Here is a 23,626-nt window from a genome sequence, read left to right on the forward strand (position 1 = left end):
CCTGCGACCTGAGAAATGCTCACTCGGCCTTGGCCAAGAGCCCCCGGGCTCAGCTGCTCTGAGCTCATCAGAAACTGTCTGCTCCCAGTTACTGCTGCTGTCCAACGAGCTCCTGGTTTCTTTAGGAGCCGCCTTGGGAACTGTTTTTCCTCCCTCAATGGCACAACATCCCTGTTCTCACACTTTCAGGGAAAGCTGCTGATGCGAGGTGCGGCCAGGATGAAACATTGCTGTGACTAAAGCCCCTCTCTCGGGGCTCTGTAAACAGCGACCCAAAAGGAGCTCCTTGTAGCTCTCCTGGGCCAGCACCCTCCCTCTGAGTGGGGCTCTCTGAGCCGGGAACTCTCCCGTTTGCTGCGCTCGGGGCATCCCTGAACAACGAGGGACCCTGGGCTGATCCCCCCACTCCTCAAGGCTCAACCTTTCGCCCACTGGGGAGATGCAGAAGCATCCTCAGGGAGCATTTCCCTGCCCTCCAGGGGAGTTTCCCACAGGGCCCTGGCACTGACTCTTTCTGTCTGTGTGCGCACACGTGTGCCTGTGCTCTGGCAAACATGGCAGAAATGCTGCTCTCTGAGGGGTTTCAGTGCCTGGGATATCTGAGTCAGTCAGGCCTGTAAGCAAGGTTAAGTCCCAAGGAGTAAGCTCAGTTAAATGCTGCTAAGTGTTGTCTTTTGCTAAGTTAAGTTTAATGTCACTCATAAGCAAAGTTAAATACTGTTAAGTATTATTCCTCTGTTAAATTGGGAAGTCACAGGTTGTGAGTTCGGTGAAATACTGTTAAGTGCTGTTCTTTTGCTAAATGGGGAAGTTTAAGGTGTCAGTTAAGGTTAAGGCGGAAGTTAAGTCCTGTTCAGTCTGAACTCTGTGAAGCTTTTAGGCCACATTCCTTTGATCCTTGCCCTCAGTGTCCTTTTGTCACACGAACCTAAATACACACACACATAGGGACAGTTCTCAGCTCAGTTCTGGTTTGATTGCCCGGATTTTGTTTGGTTTTGTGGTTGATTTGTTTCCTTGGTGTGCCTGAACTGTGCAGGCAGGAGTAGAGTGATTCTTGCCAAGGAACTTTGCGGTGCTGTTGCTTAATATTAAATCTGGTTTTTGCCGGGGATTTTTGAAGCGCTCTCAGCCTCTCGTTTGCACAGGGTGGAGGAGCCCTGGCCCAGGCTCTTGCCCTAGGGACACGGGGATGCTGCCAGGGGGTCCCTGTCCCCCTGTGCCACCCCCACGGCCCCAGACCCCGTCCCTGTGTCAGGCTCTGGGGGTCGATCTTGTGGAACATCCTCTGGGGGAGGCTGTGGCAGCAGGGGCAGGGGGAAACCTGGGGGGACAGGGGACACCTCTGTGCACAAGCAGCGTTGGACTTCTCTGGGGGAACTGAGGGGGGGCCGGGGCAGAGTGACCTCCCCAGTGACCTCACACAGCCCCCTGTGATGTCACACAGCCCCCCTGATGTCATACAGCCGCTGGGATGTCACAGCCTGCTCTGTGATGTCATAGCCCACTGTGTAATGTCACACAGGCATTGGTGATGTCTTACAGCTCCCTTGTGCTGTCACACAGCCCTCTGTGATGTCACAGAGCCCCCTGTGATGTCACAGCCATATCTGCAATGTCACAGCCCACTCTGATGTCACATAGCCACCCTGTGAATTCACAGGTGTTCTATGATGTCACAGCACCCATCTGTGATGTCAGTCTGTCCTCTCTGTGATATCACACAGCTGCTCTGTAATGTCATAGCTGACTCTATGATGTCAAACAGCCGCCCTGTGATGTCATAGCCTATTCTGGGATGTCACAGCCCTCTCTGTGATGTCACACCACCACTCTGTGATGTAACAGCCTGCTCTGTGATGTCACAATTGCTCTGTGATGTCATAGTCTGCTCTATGATGACTGACTGGTGCATACAGGTAAAACCTTATAAAATGAAGGCCCTGTTGCCTTCGTAAAATCATGGCTCAGGCCTGTTACTTCTGCTAGAGAAGGACCATGGGAAAGAAGCATAGCTGAAGTAGAGGTAGAAAAACATGCTGTGTGATTATCGTGTGTTCACCCAGTGGTGTGTGGTGGTTGGTTGAACCAAGTTTGTTGTGCTTTAAAACTATGTAAACAGCTTAGAAACTGTATAAAAGGGGCTACATAGTATTAAAGATAAGCTTTTACCCAGAGCAGTTGGAGTGTCTGTGTGTCTCATGACCACCTCAACAGTGACATATGACCTCTGCCCTGTGATGCCAGAGCCCATTCTGTCATGTCACACAACTGCCCTGTGATGTCACAGCCCTGCTCTATGATGTGACAGCCACTCCCCTGTGATGTCACAACCCATTCTGTTATGTCACAGCCTGTTCTGGGATGGCTCTGCCCTCTCTATGATGACACACCAGTGCCCTGTGATGTCACAGCCAATCTGTGGTATCACAGCCCACTCTATCATGTCCCATCACCATCCTGTGATGTCACAGTCATCTCTGTGATGTCATACAGTCCCCTCTATGATGTCATAGCTGGGAACAACTCATTCTGTGATGTCACACAACCCATTTCTGACATCACAGCTGCTCTGTGGTTCTGTGACACAGGCACAGAGGTGTTACCAAAACTTCAGTGAAACAAAACCTCCTCAGCACCAGCGCAGCATGAAGCAGCAGCATTCTTTATTGGGTCGGATGCACGAGGGGAGAGCCCCTCCCAAAGTCGTGTGTGCTGAGTTCAGGAATGTTCCTGTCTGCAGACTGTGTTTCACAGACACATTCCCAGATTGTCCCACAATAAACACACACACGATAATCATTTCCCCAAAATCACTGCATATTTCCCCCACCCCTTTGCACATCCGTTCTTCTGCCCTGGGGGTCTCTTTGGGGGTCCCTGGTGGTCGCTGACCCCAAAGCCAGCCCTGACTGTCCGGTGAACTGGTGAAAGTTGGCACACCTGGGCTGGTTGCTGCCTACAGAATCAGCATTGTGCGGTTCCATGGCAAGTGGCTTTTGGAGAATAAGCATTGTATGAACCCACCAGGTGCAAACCATTTTTCATCTGGCAAATTTCCCCTCCTTGGAGGGCTGTGAAGCTTCTCCTCCCTTCAAGCCTTCGTAAGCCTCACTCTGCTCCTTTACTCACATCCCACAAGTTCCTCAGTTGCTTTCACAACCATGTTCTTTACACAGCTTAAAGAGAGTGTCATAAGCACAAGTATTGCTGTGATCCCAATTATACCTTGCAAAAGTGAGGCCAACCATCAGTCAGAGAAAATCCAAGTCCTTTAAATATTTTATCCAACCAGTTACTTTCTATCTCTTCCCTTAATTCCCTGCTGGATGCAGCAACCGATTTTATCCTCTCTACCTGATCATCCAATCCAGCATCACATTTGGAATGTGCACACAAGAAGTGCTGTTGTTTCAGTTCAAGAATCCACACACTCCCTGTCCATGTAGCAGCAATAGGGCTGAAGCCAATCTGCTCTGTAAGGGCATTTTAGCTGGGGCTGGCAATTGTTCCTTTATTTCAGCAAACCCCAAAGGAGCTGCATTCACTAAAGTTTCCATTTGCAGAGCCCAGTGGTGTGTGGCTGGTCTGTTCCTAAAGGCAGATTTTTGCGGAGCAGAGATGGATTCTAAAATCCATCCCGCTGTAGTTCCCACACTGGGATGTTTTCAAGTTCCATCCCCTTTAACCTTTTCCCACAGTCGGGTTCCCAGTGGTGACTCCTTGCATGAGGGACGGAACGTTAATACCCCCAGTGTCCATGGTGCTCCTGATGCTCCCAGGGGCAAACGTGTGCTCCAAATTCCATCACTTCCCACCCATCCTGTGCCTCCTAAGGATCTGACCGTGTCCTGCTGACAATCTGTGTCTCTCCAACTCTCGTTGTTTGTTGGGTGATCCCAGGTGTCACTGAGAAAGGCAGAATCATTTCTACAAACACAGCCCAGCCTTAGAGCCTGGGCCACAGCCAGGAGCCACTGTACCTCAGGATTCCAAACAGCTCAAGTGTCTCAAGCCCAGCATGTTCCCAGTCACCACCAGTATGGTTACAGGCACTCCTAATACACCTCATTTGCCCTCAGCATGCACCCTATCATTCCCAGTTCCTCCCAGTGTGTCCCCAGTGGGCTTCCAGCATGGGCCTGGCAGCTCCCAGTAACCCCCACACAGGGTCCATTCACAGCCAGGATGATCCCAGTGTGATTGTAGCCACTCCCAGTATGATCCCTGTGACTCCCTGTCTCTCCCAATATCCCAACTTCCCCCAGCATGCTCCCAGTCAGTACTACCTCCTCCCAGTTGTTTTCAGCATGATTCCAGTAGCTCACACCCACTCCCAGTCAATCCCAGTATGATTTCAGTCACACTCAGTGTGATCCCAGTCGTCCTCAGCATGGTCCCAGTTGTTCCCAGTGTTGTTCCAGTCACCCCCAGTACGGTTACAGATTCTCTCAGTATATTCCAGTCACCCTCAGCATGTCCGTAGTCATTCCCAGACACTCCCAGAGGCCCCAGTGAGGTGTTAGTTATCCCATTATGATCCCAGTCATGCCCACAATATCCCAGTTGCCTCCAGCACACATTCGGTCATTCCAGGCTACTCCCAGTTGCTTGCAGCATCATCCCAGTTTCTCTCAGTTGCTCCCTTTCAACACCAATATGATCCCAGTAACCTCCAGTACGATCCCAGTCACATGCCAGCACTCCCAGTATGGTCGCAGTTGCCTCCAGCTAGATCAACCCAGTCAGTCCCAGTAGGATGCCATTTGCTCCCAGCATGCTCCCAGTTTCTCCCAGTCACTCCCAGTATGGGGGATGATATGCATGGTGTGCTCCCAGTCATTCTCAGATACTCCCAGTATTAGTCCAGTCGCTCCCAATATGATCCAAATGTGACCCCAGTGTGCTCCCAGTCACTGCCAGTATGAACCAGTTGCACCCCACATGGTTCCAGTTGCTCTCTTTCACCCTCACTTTAGTTCCAGTCACTCCCAGTCTCTCCCAGTGTACCCCAGTTCCCTCCAGCATACTCCCAGTCACTCCCAGTTCCTTCCAGCATGATCCCATTTGCTCACAACCACTCCCAGTCAGCCTCAGCATAGTCGCACTCACTGCCAGTATGATCCCAGTCACCTCCAGCATGATCCCAGTTACCACAGTTCATCGCAGTATAAGCCCAGTTGCTTCCAATCACTCCCAGCATGCACCCAGTTCCTCCCAGTTGTTCCTAGCATGATCCCAGTTGCTCCCAGCTGCTCCCAGTCACCCTCAGCATGATCCCACTCACTCCCAGTATATCACATTTGGCCCCAACATGGTCTCAATTGCACCCCGCAGGATCCTACTCACTCCCAGTATGATCCCAGTAGGATCCCAGTCTCCCTCACTGTGATTGCAGTCTCCCCCAGCATGGGCTCAGCTGCTCCCACTATGATCCCAATATGATCCCAGTACAAACCAGTCACTGCCAGTGGTGCCACTGCTGGCATCCCCCAGCCCTCTCTGCATTCCCCCTCCCGGCTCTCCAGGCTCTCGAGAGGAGCCCCAAGGGCTGCAAGTCCGCAGCCAGGGTCCCCAGCAAGGCCCAGTTTGGATCTGCAGCCCCCAATGTTCCCAGTTTCCCTCTCCTTTTCCCCGGGCTGGGTTCCCCCGCCCCCAGCGGGTGGGAGCAGCCGAGAGCCCCGCGCTGCCCATCCCGACCTGTCCCGGCTCCATCCCCGCTGCTCCCGCGGGCTGCGAGGGGCTCGGCAACGGGGCAGGAGGAGGACGAGGAGGAGGAGGGAGGGAGGAGGGGGAGGTGGGATTGGGACTGGGACGGGGCGGCAGGAGGAAGAGGAGGAGGAGGAGGGAGGAAGAGGCGGAGCGGCAGCGGGAAGCTGGAAGAGAGGAGGAGAGGCGGAATCACGCGGCTCCAGCGCTCGCTGAACTCGCAGCCCCCCGGGACCATCGCCCCCCATCCCGCAGGTGCCGCTCGGGGGGACATCGGGGGTCCCCGGGAGGTGTTTTTGGGGGTGCCGGTGCCGGTGGCGGCAGAGCCCCGGCGGGGGCGGGGGGATGCGGGTCCCCCCGCGGTGGGGGTTGGGCTTCCCGGGCCGGGCCCTCCGAGCTCTGCCGGGGCCCCGTGGGGAGCGCGCGGGGCCGGCGGGGGCGGGGGGACACCGGTTTTGGGGAGCCCCGGGAGCCCCGGCTTCCGTAAGCGGGACCCCAGAGAGAGGAGAGCCCCAGGAGCCCAAAGCGGGGAGCCCGAGAGGGGGGAGCCCTGGGATTGGCGGGACCCCGGCGGGGGGGTCTGGGGGCTGCAGGGGCGGCATGGCCGGGAAAGGGGCTCCGGGGTCCCGGGGCCCGGAGGTGGCTGCTCCCAGTAGGAGCCCAGTCAGTCCCAGTATGATCGTGGTCACTTCCCCTCCCTCCCTGCATGATCCCTGTTGCTCCCAGTAGGAGCCCAGTCACTCCCAGTCATTCCCTATTGTGATACCATTTTCCCCCAGCACACTCCCAGTTGCTCCCAGTTCCTCCTCCAGCTTCTGTCCAGTGTGTTCCCAGTTCTCCCAGTTGCCCCTAGCATAGTCCCAGTCAGTCCCAGTATGAAGGCAGTCTTTCTCAGCAAGGCCCCAGTCAGTTCCACTTGCCCCCATGTTGCCTCAAGCTTGGTCCCAGTTCCCCCCAGCACATTCCCAGTTGCTCCCAGTGTGGTTGCAGTCCCCACCCAAATGGTCTCAGGCACTCCCAGTATATCCCAGTTGTTCTGAACATTCTTGTGGTCATTCCCAGGCACTCCCAGTTACCTCAGCATGGCTCAGTTGCCCCCACTATTATCCCAGTCACTCCAAGTACATCCCAGTTGTCACCACCATGTGGCCTGTCATTCCCAGCTGTTCCCAGTGTGTCCCCATCTCAGGATGGGCCAGTAACCCCCAGTCATGGTACAATCACGCCCACTATAATCCCAGTATGATCCCAGTCACTCCCAGTATGATGCCAGTGGCCCCCAGTGTGATCACAATCACTCCCTGTCAATGTCATCATGACCCCAGGAGCCTCCAGTACGATCCCTGTGACTCCCAGTATATCCCAGTATATCCCAGTCACTCCCACCTCCTCCCAGTTGCTTTCAGCATGATTCCAGTTGCTTACAGCCATTCCCAGTCAATCCCAGTATGATTCCAGTCACCCTCAGTGTGTTCCCAGTCTCACCCAGCATGGTCCTGGTTGTTCCCAGTGTGGTTCCAGTCGTTCCCAGTATGGTTTACAGACACTCCCAGTATATCCTGGTGTCCCTAAGCAGGCTCATAATCATTCCCAGTCACTCCCAGTTGCCCCAGTAAGGTTCCAGTTATCCCAGTACAAACCAGTCACTGCCAGTGGTGCCACTGCTGGCATCCCCCAGCCCTCTCTGCGTTCCCAATCCCGGCTCTCCAGGCTCCCGAGAGGAGCCCCAAGGGCTGCAAGTCCCCAGCCAGGGTCCCCAGCAAGGCCCAGTTTGGATCTGCAGCCCCCAATGTTCCCAATTTCCCTCTCCTTTTCCCCGGGCCGGGTTCCCCCACCCCCAGCAGGTGGGAGCAGCCGAGAGCCCCGCGCTGCCCATCCCGACCTGTCCCGGCTCCATCCCCGCTGCTCCCGCGGGCTGCGAGGGGCTCGGGAATGGGGGACCCAGGGTGTGGCTGGTGCTGGGGGGAGGAGGAGGAGGGATGGGAGAGGAAGAGTGGGAGGAAGAGGAGGGACAAAGGATCAAGAAAGGAGAAGGAACCACGAGGTTGAGCACTCCCTGAATTTGCAGCCCCCCTCACCCATGGGATCATCAACCCCATCCTGCAGGTTCCCGGGGAAGGGGAGCTTGGCCCAGATATCCTGGTGGTGTCCCTGGGTTGGGTTTTTTTTGCAGGGGGATGTTTGGAGAATGAAGAACTCCAAAGCTGAGTGGAAAAGTGGGGGGGGGTTGGGGGGACGTTGGGGGTCCCAGTGGTGGCTGCTGGCAGAGGCATTCTGGAGGAGCAGAGCCCTGTGACCCCCAGGACCCCAAAGTGGGGAGCCCAGAGAGGGGGGAGCGCCGCGATTCACAGGACCCTCAACAGCCTGGAGAGGGGCAGGGGGGACTCCTTGGAGCCCATCACCCCCAGTATTCCTAAGTGGGGAGACAGAAGCAGGGGGAGCTTTTTGGATTCCTGGGACTCCCAGCAGCCTGGGGAGGGCGGGGACCAAGTAGAGAGGGGGACCCCCAATACAAGCGTGACCCCCAGTAGCTGGGTGTCTTGGGGTGACCTTATGATGTGTATCCCATATCGCTGCCTATGCCCAGAAATTAAATCCTGTGCCTTTCTATGCCTCTAAACTGAGCCTGAGAGGGGGAAGGAAAAAAAACTCAGCAAAACTTTTTCAAAGCAGCTTGTTCAAGGTCACACACAGATAGCAATTGGTTTCCCAGCTGTGGCAGGCGAGGGAGGAGGCACCCGGCTTGCTGCTCCTAGGACAGTTTTTTGGCCAGTGGTTCAGCTGCTTTGTTCTCCGGAGAGAGACTGAGAGTTGAATTTTTCCTTCCCTAGAATTTCGGATTTTCTCCCTTTTCTACTGGACTGCTTGATTGCTTTATCATCAGAGCACATCAGGAGGACTTTCCACCAGGCACAAAGGGCCTGGCCCTGGGCCAAGCCCCAGCTCCGAGGAGACCAAAGGGAGGACTCTAACACTTTCCCAGGTTTTCTCTCCACAGTGAGAGATTTTATTATTTAGCATTATTTTCCTTTCCTGTGTGTTTGTTAAATAAATAGTTTTACTTCCTTCACTCTCCTTTGAGGAAAATTTATTTTTCCCGAACCTGGTGGGGGAGGGGTGGTTGTGCCTTCTCTCAGAGGATATATTTCTAAATTTGGCCAAACCGGAACACTGGGACAGGGGGGAACCCCCAAACACCAGAGGGGAGGGACCTGAGAAGGGGAACTCCTGGGAGGCTTTTTCAGGGCTGAATCTTGGTGTTTGGGAGGTTTTTATGGACACAGGATGCCTGGTGACTTCTAGAGATGAACTTGGACAGAGGGATCTTCAAACTCATCCCTTGTTTTCCCCCCAGACCAGGACTTCCCATTCCCAAAGCTTGGCCGGATGGAGGAGGAGGCTGTGAGGAAGAGGAGGATGCCCCGGGACACCTAGGCAGGTGAGGAGGAAGTCACTGCCCCTTTCCCCCTCTCTCCTGCTCCATCTCCCAGCCCAGCATCGCCCCGGCTGCAGGACAACCCCGCTGCTGACGCCGTCCTGCCAGGGACGGACTGGGGGGATCTCCTTGCCCTTCCCTGTGGCACGGAGGCAAATCCCATCCTCTCCTTGTCCTTCCTCCCCCAGACAAGGAGCTGAGGACAGAGCCCAGGGAGGACAAATCCCTGCAGCAGAACCTGGTGGAAGAGGCCGTTTTGAGTGGCTCCATGGCGCAGGAATCCAGTGGGGAGGAAAATGCCCCAGAGATGCCGCAGGAGGAGGGGCTGCAAACGCAGCCCAGGGTGCTCTGAGGAGGAAAGACCCATTCTGTGCTGGGAAAGCGGCTGGAGATCGAGCCAGAGCTCAGACCTGGTGGTCCATGAGCAGCTTCACACTGAGGAGAAGCCCTACAAGTGCCTGGAGTGTGGGAAGAGCTTCAGGACAAGCTCCAACCTGATCCACCACCAAATGATCCACACTGGGAAATGGCCCTCTGAGTGTGGGGAATATGGGAAGGGCTTCAGAGAGCGCTCCAGCTCTCCAGCTCCAGCCTGATCGTCCACCAAAGGAGCCACACGGGAGGGAGGCCCTACGAGTCTTCCTGAGTGTGGGAAGAGGTTTCAGACCAGCTCCAGTCTCCTCCTGCACCAGCGGATTCACACAGAGGAGAGGCCCTTCTGCTGCCCCGACTGCAGGAAGGGCTTCAAGCAAAACTCCCACCTCGTCAGGCACCGGCGCATCCACACCGGGGAGAGGCCCTACGAGTGTCCCCAGTGTGGGAAGAGCTTCTCCAGGAGCTCTCACTTGACCCAACACCAACGGAGGCACCGGTAAGGGAAGCCCTGCGAGTGCCCCGAGTGCAGGAAGAGCTTCATCCTCTACTCCAACTTCATCCTCCAGCGGAGGACCCACGTTTGGCAGAGCCCTGGTGACCCACATTCTCCGTGATCCAGTTTGGGAAAACCCCAGGCTGGTGCTCTCCAGGTGCCCTCCAGGTGCCCTCCTGGATCCCCGTAGGCACCTGGGTGAACACAGGGGCTGGAACATCCATTGGGACTCTGATCGAAATCAGAAATTCATTGGGAAGAGCTGATTTGTTGACTTTACGGCCCAAAAATTCTCACCTGCTCTGTCCAGTTGTTTCTTCTGGTGGCATCCAGCAATCCTGGATGATCTTGGAGGTCTTTTTCAACCTAAATAGTTTCCTCTCTCATCCTGTCAAAACAACCAAAATTGGGGTAGAAATAAAGAAATTCAACAAAGGTATCTAAAGCAGCACCATTTTACTGGGATTTGGGGGTGAATTTGGGGTTGGTTCAGGGGAATATTCAGGAGGATTTGGGTGTTGTGAGGCCATGGGCTGGGCAGACAGGGCCACGAACTCATAGTTGTGCTGGCAGAACGTGTCCACCTGAGCCCGTCTGTTCTCCAGGAATTGTGGGTATCTATCCCAGTCCCTGGCCTGAGTCTCCCCGTTTGGGGTGTGCCCCCCAAAGCGCCCAAATTGCTGCTGAAGTGCCCTAGCTGCTCCTGCCTGGGGATGTTCCTATCCACCAAGCTCTCTTGGTCAGTGCCATGGGGGGCCGGGAGGGGGTTTAGGGGTGCCTGGGGGGATTGGGAGGAGCTTCTGGTCACTCTTGAGGGCATTTGTGGTGCTGGGAGTGGGCTTTTGAGGTGGTCTGTGAGGGAGTTTTGAGGGTCTTGGCTGGGCTGTGTGTTTGGAGAGAATTTGGGTGGTTCTTGGGGTCATTTACGTTGCAGGGAGTGGTTGGGGGGGGTTCCTGGCCAGGAGCTGTGGGGTGGTTTGAGTGGTCTGGGAGTAGCTGTGGGGCTGGGAAAGGGTTTTGGAGCACTTGACCTCAGAACCCCAAAGCTGCCACCAGACCCCACCCCCAAGAGGCTGCTGGGGTTTGGGGACTCCATGTTGGGGTTCATCCTCCTGGCGCTGCAGAAGGTGAGGGGGGGTCCCCAGCAGCCGTGTGTGTACCCCCAGAGCGTGTGTGTACCCCCAGAGCATGTGTGACCCCCCCCATCCTGGTGTCTCCCCCTTTTCCCTCCCCACAGGGCTCCTGCCCCAGCCCCTGCTGCCCCGGGAGGGAATTTGGGGAGGGGGCAGAGGGGGTGCGCCGCCCCCGCCGGGGGATGACCCCGGCCCAGTGCCCTTCAGTCAGCACCGAGCTGGGCTTGGGGCCACAGGAGGAAGAGGCCGATGGGAAGCAGATCCTGCAGGGGGGACAGGGCTTGGGCTCAGGGCAAGGTCCTGCCCTGCACACCTGGCTCAGGTGTGAGCCTGCCCCGGGAAGGGAGCGGGACATTCCCATCCCCAGGGATCAGGGCTGGGAGCAGCGCTGCGACCACAGACATGGAAATACTGGGAGCAACTGGGACCGCACTGGGGGCTGAATTATCCCCCCCAGCACCTTTCCAGGCCGCCCTGCGACCTGAGAAATGCTCGCTCGGCCTCGGCCTTGGCCAAGAGCCCCCGGGCTCAGCTGCTCTGAGCTCAGGCGCTGCCGGCTCCCGCAGCCCGCCCAGGGCCACCCTGCCCGTGCCGGGGCTGTGCTGGAATTCTCTTCTCCTGCTGGGGAACTCAGGGGGTCTGGCTGAGCAGGAAAGGTGACCCTGAGCCAGGAGCTTTCCTTGGCTGAAGCAAAGCCTTTGCATGGAAAGACCTTCCCAGTGCTGTGCCCTGGGCCGGGAGGGATTGTGCCACCAGAGCTGTCCCTCCATTTCTTCTGCCAGGCAGCTCTAGGACATGGAAAGTAGAAGCCAGAGCTGACTCTCAGCTTTCCAAAGTCCTCCAGGAGAATCCCGTGTGGGAAGCACCCTGGTGTTATAAACATATGTTGTAATCTTGGCTTCTCGCAAGTATTAAAGTAGATATTATATGTTAGAAATGCTTTTTGCTGTGTGGATGTAGTTTTCTTTCTTTTTAGCAAGAATGTTAGCAAGTGTGAGCAAGTAAGATAACCTCCAAGTGAACATGGGATGAGGCCCAGGAAGCTGCTAATCAACACTTGGTCCAGAGAACAAAAGGGCCCAAAGGCTACTCTGCCTGGAGAACCGGGGCCCAGGGAGGGCCAGAGCCGTTATCACCACTCTGCCTGGGCGGCAAAGAGGCCCAGAGCTGCAATCATCCCTGACTGTGTGGGGAATTAAGAGATCCACCCTACTATCAACTCTCACCTAGCGAGTCCAACCCCAAGAATCAAAAGAAATAAAACCGCAAGGCAGAAGAATATGCATGCTCTAAAAAGGTGGAACCAAGGAGTGGCCATGCAGAACAGCTCCTGGAAAAGTTTGAATACGCATAGAGAACAGACAGTAAAAATGGCATAAAAAGGACGAACCTCGAGCATCAGGTGTGCTCCTGGCAGAGCACCAAGGCACCCGGCCGTTACTTCTTTGCTTTATTTTATGTGTCTCTTATTGTCTTTATATTAAACCCTTTAAATTCTCACAGGAGAGTGAACCTCATTTTTCACCCTGGGAACAGGGTTTCTGTGCCAGGGCAGGGGAATTCAGAGCCCTTTCCTCCTGCGTGGGCCGAGGCTCTGGCCCTTGCCCTTTGCAATGGCCCTGCAGCTGCCAGAGGGGCCTTTTTGGCTCAGCTGAGAGCAGTCCTGCTGCAAGGCTGTCCTCGAGCTGCTTTGGCTGCAGATGTGCCCAGGGAATGCTCATTGCTTGCAGTCTCAGGCGCTGTGGCTGTGCAGGTGTAAGTACTGCAGGAGGGAACAGCTCTGCTGGGGGGAGTTCTCTTTTTCTTGGTGTGCTTTTTATGTTGAATGAACGTTCCCTGCCAGCTCTGGGCAGAGCTCTGTACCTGTATGTGCCACTTGTCTGTGGCATTGTGGCTCAGGAGGTGGCCAAGAGGAGCTTGGCCGAGGTGTGGGCAGAGGAATGGCCATCAGGCCAGGCTGGGGGGTCAGCGGCCGGTCAGTTGCGTTGCGTGGCCCCGGCTCTGGATGCTTGTGTGGGAGCGTGTGCAGGGCTGGAAGGCTGGGGCTGCCGCCGCTGTGTCCCAGAGCCGGGAAGGCCGGGGCTGGCCCGGCCCTGGCCCGGCCCCGCCAGCTCTGCCAGCTGCCGGCGGGGACACAAAGGGCAGCTCCGAGCTGCGGCCGCTGCGCTGTGGCCGCACAAACGCAGCGCCCGCAGAGCTCCAGGGCAAGGTCCTGGCCCTGGCTTGGGGCTGGGCCGGGGCCAGCAGCAGAAAATCAACTTGCAGCTTGGGCCCCGCAGCAGGGAGGAGCAGCAATTGCTGGCTGAGAGAGACTCTTGCCAAGGGCCTGCGGGGCCGGGCCCCAGGGAACGGCTTCCCGCTGCCCGAGGGCAGGCTGAGATGGGATGTGGGGCAGCAATGGTTCCCTGGCAGGGCGCTCAGGGCCTGGCACAGGCTGGCCCCAGAAGCTGCGGCTGCCCCCGCATCCCTGCAAGTGTCCCAGGCCGGCTCAGCCATTGGGGCTTCCTGCCCAGGAGGGCTGGGCTGGGGCTGCTGAGGGCAGGATGGGCTTTGGCTGAGCCAGCTGAAGGCTGGGCATGATGAGGCCGGGGGGACCCCGTTGCTGAGTGGGTTCTGGGATATCCCCCATTCCTGAAGGGATGTCAGGGTATGTCCCATTCCTGAGGCAGTTTTGGGGTCCCCCCAATGCTTCGGGAGGGGTTCTGAGAGGGGGGCTCTGGTACTTGGAAGGGGGACCTATTGGCAGGGAGGCGGGGAGCCCATTTTGGGAAGGATGCTGCTGTTTCTGGCAATGTTGAGAGGTTCTGAATGGTCTGTGGGGCCCTGGCTCTCATTTTGGGTCTTGAGGTGAGCCCATGGGCACAGCAAGGCCTGAGGAGAGGTTCCACCTCCCATTTGGGATGGAGGGATTGAGCGGTTGCCTCCAATAAACTCAATGCCAGCCCCAATGTGTCGATGGCAGCCCCAAATGGCTCGATCCTTCAGCCCCAAGCCCCGTGTGTGGGGAGTCAGGAACCACAGAAGGGGATTTGGTGTCCAGGAGGGATGGGATGGGGTGGGATGGGGATGGCATTGTGGGGGTGGGATGAAGTTTGGGAGGGATGGGGTGGTTTGGGCACTTGGAGTGGGGCACTCCAGGGAGGGAAAGCAGGAGCTGCTTTTGGGGAGGCTCCTGCTGCTTTTTGACAATTTTGGGGCCTCTAAGTGGCTTCTGGGAGGTTGCAGTGAATTTGGGGAAGGTGCCATAAACCCCCCACAATTTGGGGGGGTTGAGGTGAAGTCCCCACATTTTGGGAGGGTGAAGGGACCCCAGTTGGGAGGGGATCCTGCTGCTTTGCACCCCTTCAATGGGATGTGAAGTGGCTTGCAAGGGAAGGAAGGAAGAAAGAAAGAAGGAAAGAAAGAAATAAAATAAAAAGACAGCAACAAAAAAGGAAAAAGAATAGAAAAAAGAAGAGGTAAAAGAAAAGAAGAAAAGCCAAAGAGCAGAATAGGAGAAAGAAAGATAGAAAGAAAGAAAGAAAGAAAGAAAGAAAGAAAGAAAGAAAGAAAGAAAGAAAGAAAGAAAGAAAGAAAGAAAGAAAGATGAAAGAAAGAAAATGAAAGGAAGAGAGAAAGCAGCAATAAAAGGAAAGAGAAAAGAAAAAAGAAAAGGAAAAAAATAAGAAAAGGGGAGAAGTTAAATAGAAGGAAAGAAGGAAGGATGGAAGGCAGGCTAAATGATGTGAAACCAACAGGAAAATAGAAAAAAGAAAGAGAAAGAGAAAGAGAAAGAAAGAAAGAACAAAAGAGAGAAAGAAAGAAGAAGAAACAGAAAAAAATAAAGAAATAAAAAAGGTAAAAATATGAAAGAAAGAAGAAGAAAGGAAGAGAGAAAGCAAGAGAGAGAGAAAAAAACAAGAAAGAAAGAGAAAGAAAAAAGGCAAGCAAGCAACCAAGCAACAAGAGAAAAGAGGGAGAGAAGGAGGGAAGGTAACCTCAAGGATGACAACCTCTTCCTGGAGCTGGCCAGCAGCAGCTGAAGATGATGGACTTTGATTCTGGCACCTTCTTCAAAGACACGCTCCACGCCCAGTGTGCAGGTGAGTGCACAGCCAGGGGGATGCTCCCAGAGCTGGGCATGGCACGGCCTGGCCGGGCACCAAAGGTTCCCCCTTTGCTGGGGCGGCTGCAGTCAATTCTTCAGTGGCTGCCAAGCTGCTTTTGGGCTCTGGGCAGCTGCTAAGGAGGTGGATGTGCCATGGCTGGCTGCAGGCTGGGCACATGTCCTGCCCTCCTGCTCTGCTCCCAAAGGCAGCAATGCTGGGCAGCTTTGGGCCCAGCTCTGAGCGCGGCCAGCACGGCCTGGGCACTGCGGGCGGCTGGGACAAGGGGACAGGAGGCTTCAGCTGACGGGCGGCTTCTGGTTTCTCTCCTTGCAGCCGGGCTCTGCCGATGCTGAGGCTGCTCCGGGCTCTGCCAGGGCTCCGCTGGGGCTCAGCCCCGGGCACGGCTGGGCCTGCTCTCCCCTCACAAGGCTCTGACAGCTTTGCATCAGACCAGCCCCTTGCGAGCACAGCGACGGAGCTTTCTGCTTTTGCAGGTGAGTGAGACTCTGGTGCAGGCCAAGAGATTGCACTCAGGGACACACATGCCACTGGCAAGAACCCAAACTCTCCACAGTGCCAGCGGAACGCCTGGATCTGCACAGGATGTTCTGTCTGTCCTACTCTTCCTTCCTTTTGGGCTGGAATTGTGCCATTGCACTTTCTTCCTCCTCTAGAAGTGCCACGAGTGGGCCAAAGCTGGCGAGTGGGCCATGTTCCTGAGGCAGTGGAGTCTGGAGCTGATGGAGGAAGAATTGCCCTTCTCCACTGCCAAACCACAGCAAAAAGCCTGAAGTGGGACTTTGTGTCTTTAAGAAAGCCCTGACAATTTCTGAGGGAATGTGCAGCTCATTGGCAGGGTGAGAAGGAAGGAAGGGCATCTTCTCAGGGAGTTGGGGTGGGACAGAGTTTAGATTGCCAGTCCTGCTCGGAGCTGGCAGGGCACAGAGCCGTCCTCAAGCCCAGCCGTGCCCCACAGCAGTGTCTCAGGGCTGCTGTGCCAGGTTACGGTGTCATTCAGAGGCGCTCTGCAGCCCTCAGCTGTCCTCACTGCTGTGTTCCCACTGCCTTTTCCTCGGCCCTCCACCACGATGGGCTCTGTGAATTTTTTCCCAGCTCTGTGTCCAGAGCAGCTGTCCAAGAGCTGAAGGGAGCAGCGTTTAGAAGCAGTTCCAAGATTTCTAGGCAGGAAGGGGAGCTGGTGGCCATCCTTGGAACTCACCGTGTTCATCAGGAGGAGGTGCTGGTTCTTTGGGAATATGGAACAATGGGAACATAGGAGTTTGGAAAAATCCCAGTTTTCTGTGGATCTGTGCAAAGGGGGGAGCAGCAGAAACACTTTGTGTCTGCTTTTGGGGACACAAGGTCCAAGGAGCTGCAGTGGCAGAGGGGGACCTGGGCTGGTGGCTGCTGAGGTCCTGTTTCAGGACATCCTGCAGTGGCACAGGACAGAGCTCCAAGGACCCACAGCCACATTGCTGAAGTCTCTGGGATGCTGCACATCTTCCACGAAAAGCTGCTGTCACACAATGCACTGGGATTGATAATCTCTATTTGCAGTGCTTTAGGTCCATGTTTCAAACTGCAATAGTTTTACACTCAAGACACAAGTCATGCCCAATCCATATTTCAATTTCCTATTGCTTCAGCCACAATTTAAATTAACAGTATTGGAAACAAACCCCATAATCTTTAAAAAAGGCTGAAGAGCTCAGTTAGATGGATCCACACCATCAGCACATTCACAAAGTAAAACCTGAGTTCACATTGCAAAAAGACCTCTTAATCCAGGGTTACAGAAGATTTTTCACTACACATTTGGGGTTTGATTTTATCTTTCTTTTTTTTTTAATGTTTTTTATTTTCTTTTCTTTTTACCTATATTTTAATCAGAAAACACAACCTGAAAAAGGAGTGTCCTTTGCTCCTTTTTCCCGTGTAGAGCAGCTCCCTTCCCGCTGGCTGAGCTGCTCAGGCAGAGCCCGGCAGCTCCTGACCCTGCAGGGCTGAGGCTTTTCCCCGTTGCTGTGCACAGAGTGATGGAGCAGCACTGCTGAACACGGGGACATGCAGAGGGACCAGAAGCAGCTGCCTTTGAAGCTCCAAGGCCCAATCTCTGAGCAGACAGGGCTGGAAGAGAACTCGCAGGCTCCCTGTTTGCTGTGCTGCCCCACTTGTGAGCGGCCCAGCTTTGCGCGAGGCACAGGGAGAACAAGGGGCAGCTCCCTGCCAGCCCCGCAGCCCAGGGAGCCCTCGGGCCCCAGGGCTTGGGGCACTGTCAGCACCCGCTGCTCCAGCGCCCGCTCCTGCTGGCACTGACAGCAACACCCAAACTGTGGCTGATCCCGAGGGAGCAGCAGCAGGGCCTGGATCTGATCCCTGACTCTGGGGCAGGGCTGGACAAATGACCCCCACAGCAGCAGCAGCAGCAGCAGCAGCAAATGGAGCTGACTTTCAGCACAGCCCCTGCCACTGTTGCCTCCCGTTTGCAGCGGTGTCACAGCAGCCTGGGGCACCTGGGAGCCCTCAGTGCCAGCAGGAACTGGAGATGGCAGCCCTGGGCTCCTGGAGGGTGTGCAAGGAGCAGAGGTGGGCACTCCCTGTCCATGTGGAGCTTCCAGGTGGCAAAGGCTGCTGTGAGCAGGCAGCTCCAAGGGCAGAGAAAGGAGGGGTCTCAAGCACTTGATCTGTGCCAGTTCCACAGCCCTGGGCAGCAGCCACCGAGCCCCGGGGGGCACAGAGGGCACAGCAAGAGGGACAAAAGCAGTCAAGTGCAGAGCCTGGGAAGGGCAAGAGCTGGGAGCAGGAACAGCTGCTTCATTGCACTCTTGGAGAAAGCTCTTGGCTGTTTCAAAGCACTGAGAGGCGTGAAGGGGCACAGAGGAGGCCACAGCAAACAATGCTCCTGTTTTCACAGCCTCCCCTCTCCGTGTGCCAGAAGGAATGGATGAACTGTATTCTTCTCTCTGAGTCGTCTCGTTCAGCATGAGCAGCTCAGCACCAGGAGCTGAAAGGAGCTGAAGCCTTAGGCCACAAGAGCTGAGCAAGAGGAGACTTTTGGGCAAAGCAATGCTGGTACCATGGACCTGGCTGAATGCAGCAGACAGAATCCTGGAATTATAGACTCATTCCTGTGGAAACGACCTCTGAGCTCACCAAGTCCAACCATTAACCCAGCACTGTTGAGCCCAGCCCTAACCCATGTCCCGAATTGCCAAGGCTGAACAAGAGGCCTGACTGAGGCCTGAACAACAGGCCCTGAGCCAAAGGTGACCTCTGGAATGAACCTTCCAACCAAAGGTTATCTTTGTATCTGCTCATTAACGACATTTGCATGATCATTAGCACTGTGATAGATGTATCCCCTCATTTAGTGAAACATGTATTGGCCTTCTGTCTTTAGAAGCCGGACAAGGCCATGAAATCTGACATCTGGCCTTGTTGGGGCTGTATGGTCAAAGTCAACTCCCTTGGCTCCTGCTTGAGCCTTGCCAGGCTTAGGAGGAACCCAAGAGGAGGATGAAAAGCAGATGTTCCCCGCACTAGAAGTGCTGTCAGTTTGTTTATTCAGCACTACCAAAGCTGGGCCCTCTCCAGCGGGGTTGGAGCCTAGCTGTGGCTGGAGGCAGCTGCAGGAATTCCCAGTGTCCCGGGAGTGACTCTCCAGTCCTTGGCTGGGACAGCTTCCCCCAGCTGATGGGTGGCTCTGGGTGATGGTAAAGTCTGAGGGGAACTGGGGCTGCATCTTGGTTAATCACTGCAGGCAATCTTTGGCAGGGATGATTGGGGGCATTGCTGAGCTGCTCCTGCTGTGATTCTTTGCTGCTTTGAGCTGTAGCAAATGACACAGTTCCTTCAGTTGGTGTCTGTGTCTTTGGTGCTGGCCCTGCCCACTGGTACAACAAAACTGGCGTAGTCTGGCCGGATCGCACCAAAATGTCACTTTTTAAATGTAAATGTAAGGAATCAGTCCTGTCCAAAATCCCGGATGGGAAGAGCTTCCCTGGAGTTCGCTGGCTCTGGAGTGGGCTGCGGTCGGAGCACCGTGAGAGCAGTGGGGCAGTCGGTTAAAAGGAGCTGAAGCGCTGGATGTCTTAAAATGCATCCAAAAATTGGATATGAAAAAAGGAAAAGAGCTTGTGGGTTTGGGAAGAGGAGGATGGATTTTGTTAACAGCATATTGGAAACAGCACCAACAGAAGGAACAATTGTTGTTGGAACGCTCCCACATGGAGCAATAGAAGAAGTTTTTAATCTGTCTTTTTCTCCAGGAAAAATGAGGAGATGGGAACCCGTCCTGATGGAGAACCCATCTCCCAGATGTGCTCCATACCCTTAACAATGGGCCCGCTGGGGAAATGGAAACCCCTGGGTGTGCCCGGCTGCACCCAGTCTGCAAATCCACCCATGGACAGGGGGACTTGGACTTCCTGGGAAATCGTTCTGGGTGCGATGGGCCCTGACAGGGCCACCCCAGAGGCTGCAGGGCTGGGCCTTCCTGCATTAGGATTAATTGGGATAAATCAGAAGCAAGTGAGAGTTATCAATACAGGAATAGGAATTCAGATTCCTCCGGGACACTTTGGTTTGATAACTGCTCACTGGAGCTTGGCCTTGCAAAGTGTTCATGTCATGGGAGGAGGAATTGATGCAGATTATCAAGGAGAAATCAAAGTAATTCTGTTAAACAATAGTGAACAAGATTGGATTATTTAACTCCATGACAGGCCAGCACAATTACTGATACTGCAGGTTTATAAACAATTGTGAAAAAAGGAGATCCACCTCAAATGACCACTGTTGGTGGAGATAAAGGGTTTGGATCCAGCAGTCCTAATAATGGAGCCAGAGTGTGGGTCCAGAGGCCCAATGGCCCTCCCGAGGCAGCTGAAGGAACAGCTCCAGGGAAAGACAGCACTGTTTGAATCCTGGAACCTGGGCAGGAACGATGGGAATGTGTCCCTGCAGCCAAGTGTTCTGTGTGAGAACAAGGAGATGTTACAGGATATTGTTTTACAGATCCTGCCAGACCAAATCTCCCTGTTTGCCCCCACGGCCCCTTTGGAAAATGCTCTGATCCACGGGGCTCCATGTGAAGGCTGATGTGACACTGAGTGACTTCCACACGGATTCCAGCCAGGAGCCTGGGTGCCCCTCAGGGACTGGGACCCGGCACCTCTCCAGCCGAAGGGGAAAGGACCCCACCAAGCCTTGTTACCCCCGACACGGCGGTAAAGCTGAACAGCAAAGGACCTTGGGGGCATTATTCTGCAATTAAAAAGGTGCCAGCTCCATGGACAATGGAATTATTGTTCCTAACCCAATGAGACTGAGGAAAAAGAGTGATGCCTCCCTTTAGGGTGCTTCAGCAACAACTGCAAGGAAGAGTTTCATGTTAAGAGAACATTTTCCACCCAAAGAGTGCCTTGGATTTCAGAAAGCCAAAGATTCTGGTTCACCCTGTGCCCCACATGCGCTGCCTCGTCCTGTGGAGTTCACATTAACGAGCTGAATCGATTATTAGAAGAAGCAGCAAATGATACTGTTAAAATATCCAACAGCACATCCTGTGAGCTCCAACAAACACAAACGGGGGCTCTGCAGACCCGCATGGCCTTGGATTATCTGCCTGCTGGCCAAGGAGGAGCCTGGGCTATTCTAGGACAGGAATGCTGCACTGTTATCAGTGATGGGTTTGAAGTCCAGCAGTCAGGAATCACCTCGATGGAAAGAGCAGTAGAAGAGTGGCAGAAAGAAGAAAATTCTTCTTGGTGGGATTGGCTTCATGGCTGCCGCAAAATGCATTTGTGGCAGTCACTGTAATCACTGCAGTGTGAGCACTTGGTGTGTTATGATTCCATGTCAGAGCTGTTGTGACACTTTGTGCTGGGAAATGGAGCACTGAGACTTGTCTAAAAAGAGACACAGTCTCAAGAAAAAAGGGGGATTTGATAACTAACAGAGAATAGCAACTAATGAGGCATGTTTTAAAAGGAATGTGAATTATAGCTCTGAGTGATGACCTTGAGCAGCACTTAATTGAAGAACAAGAGGCGATGCCTTTATGCCTAATAGCTAAATCTAAGACTCTGTTACTGAAAGAATTGTTATGAAGGTTGTAGTTCCTCTCTAGATCAAAGGACCGATTGAAGTTCCAAGGCCTGAACACCAGGCCCTGACTGAGGCCTGAACAACAGGCCCTGAGCCAAAGCTGACCTCCTGATGAACCTTCCAACCAAATGTTATATTTGTATCTGCTCATTACCAAAGCATTATTAGCAATGTGATCTTTGTGTCTGTTTGTTTATGAAATGTGGATTTACCTTTCTGTATTTAGGTGCCAGACAAGACCCCATCTGGCCTTGTTTGGGGATGTAGGATCAAACTCCCTTGGTTCCTCCTTGAGCCTTTGCCAGGCTTTGGGAGAAGCCAAACAGGAGGATGAAACCAGATGTTCCCACACTAGAAGTGCTGTCAGTTTGTTAGTTCAACGCTATCAAAGCTGGGCCCTCTCCCAGCGGGGTTGGAGCCTCAGCTGTGGCTGGAGGCAGCTGCAGGAATTCCCAGTGTCCGGGAGTGGCTCTCCAGTCCTTGGCTGGGACAGCTTCCCCCAGCTGATGGGTGGCTCTGGGTGATGGTAAAGTCTGAGGATGGATCTTGGTTAATCACTGCAGGCAATCTTTGGCAGTGATGATTGGGTGCATTGCTGAGCTTCTCCTTTTGTGATTCTTTGCTGCTTTGAACTAGATAAATGACACTGATTCCTTGAGTTGGTGTCTGTGTCTTTGGTGCTGACCCTGCCCACTGGTAAAACAGGGCCCCGTCCTGCCTGAGTGTTACCTGAGAAGACAAAAACCCTCACTCCAAATGTCCCCCCTTCCTCCTTGTTCCCCCCTTTATACACTGAGCATGATGTCCTGTGGTCTGGGATATGCCTGGGGTCAGTTGGGGTCACCTGTCCTGGCTGTGACCCCTCCCAAGCTCCCCCGCACTCCCAGCCCCTCCCCAGCGTGGCCGGACGAGGGGCAGGAAAGGCCTTGGCTCTGTGCAAGCTCAGCAAGAACAAAACCATCTCTGTGTGACCAACGCTGTGCTCAGCACAGACCCAAACACAGCCCCAGAGAAAGGCCTGGCAAAGAAATTCCCTCTGTCCCAGCCCACAGCAGCACTCCATGGCCACCCACCATCACCACGGCTCCACGGGTTCCTTTCCATGTCCCCGGCCCTGGCCACGGGACCTTGGGCTGGTGGCCACGGCAGCCGACCGTGGCCCAGGGCTCCATGCCCGTGTCCATGGCAGCAGTGCCCAGCCACGGGCCCTGAGTGCAGGTGACCGTGCCAATCCCCATGGCAGCGGGGCCAAGCGCTGGTGTCCATGGCACCAAAGTGAGGAACGGGTCCCTGTGGCCGCTGCCGTGGCACCTGAGGGCATCAGCGAGTGTCACTGCAATTGTAGCTGGCACCAGCCCCGGCACCGCTCTGTCCTGAGGGCTGCCATGGCAGCCGAGGGCAGCCACAGGTCTGTGTGCAAGTGGCCACAGTCCCTGACTGCAGAAATGAGTCCTGGCGTGGTTTCCAAGGGAACTGGAACTGATGAGGGTTGCCATGGCATCCAACCCCCTGGGATGTCACACAGCCACCCGGTGATGTCACACAGCCACCCTGTGATGTTGCAACCCATTCTGTGATGTCATCGCCTGCTCTATGATGTCACAACCACCCAGTAATGTCATAGTCTGCTCTCTAATGTCAGACGTCTGCCCTGTGATATCACAGCCACATCTGCAATCACAGCTCACTCTGTGAAGACACATAGCCACTCTGTGATGTCACACCACTCATCTGTGATGTCACAGTCTTCTCTGTGATATCACACAGCTGCTCTGTGATGTCACAGCTGATGCTATGATGTCATGCAGCCACCCTGTGATGTCACAACCCACTCTGCAATGTCACAGCCTGTTCTGGGATGTCACAGCCCACCCTGTGATGTCACACAGCCCCTTTCTGACATCACAGCTGCTCTTTGGTTCTATTGATGCCTTTTCCTGGTCTTAAAATCAAGAGGCATACACTGTTAGAAGGGGAAAAGGGATTTTACCTTGGTATTTATTTTAAGGATCCTTAGGCGTACATGTCTAGGTCATACGCATCGAGATGCACCCCACCGAATCTATCTCCGTGTCCGTGTCTCTCTTTGTCCCCATGTACTTCCCAATTGAGTTTTTCCACTGCTGTAATTCTCCGAGAGAAAATGGTACTTTTATATAAATGGCTCCTTGATTTCCCACAGCCTGTCTCAGAGGTGCTTCTAATACAAGTTCTTCCTCCCCCCCTTTACCTGCTTTGGACCTTGTGTGTTTAGCGACGGGACTGACTGCTCTCATAGCTTCTC

General features: G+C 54.6%; 1 long non-coding RNA gene and 1 pseudogene across 1 annotated transcript; both read left to right on the forward strand.

The window, feature by feature from the left end:
* LOC120412211 overlaps positions 1–10,452 on the forward strand; it is an 89,653-nt pseudogene extending 79,201 nt beyond the window's left edge.
* A 4,666-nt stretch (positions 10,453–15,118) lies between these two features.
* Positions 15,119–16,075, forward strand: LOC120412216. Its single transcript, XR_005604783.1, has 3 exons — positions 15,119–15,228; positions 15,568–15,728; positions 15,909–16,075. It is a non-coding gene; the product is annotated as an uncharacterized LOC120412216 (long non-coding RNA).
* The last annotated feature ends 7,551 nt before the right edge of the window (positions 16,076–23,626 follow it).

The sequence above is a fragment of the Corvus cornix genome, unplaced genomic scaffold (assembly GCF_000738735.6).
Source record: "Corvus cornix cornix isolate S_Up_H32 unplaced genomic scaffold, ASM73873v5 scaffold3, whole genome shotgun sequence".
Lineage (NCBI taxonomy): Eukaryota > Metazoa > Chordata > Aves > Passeriformes > Corvidae > Corvus > Corvus cornix.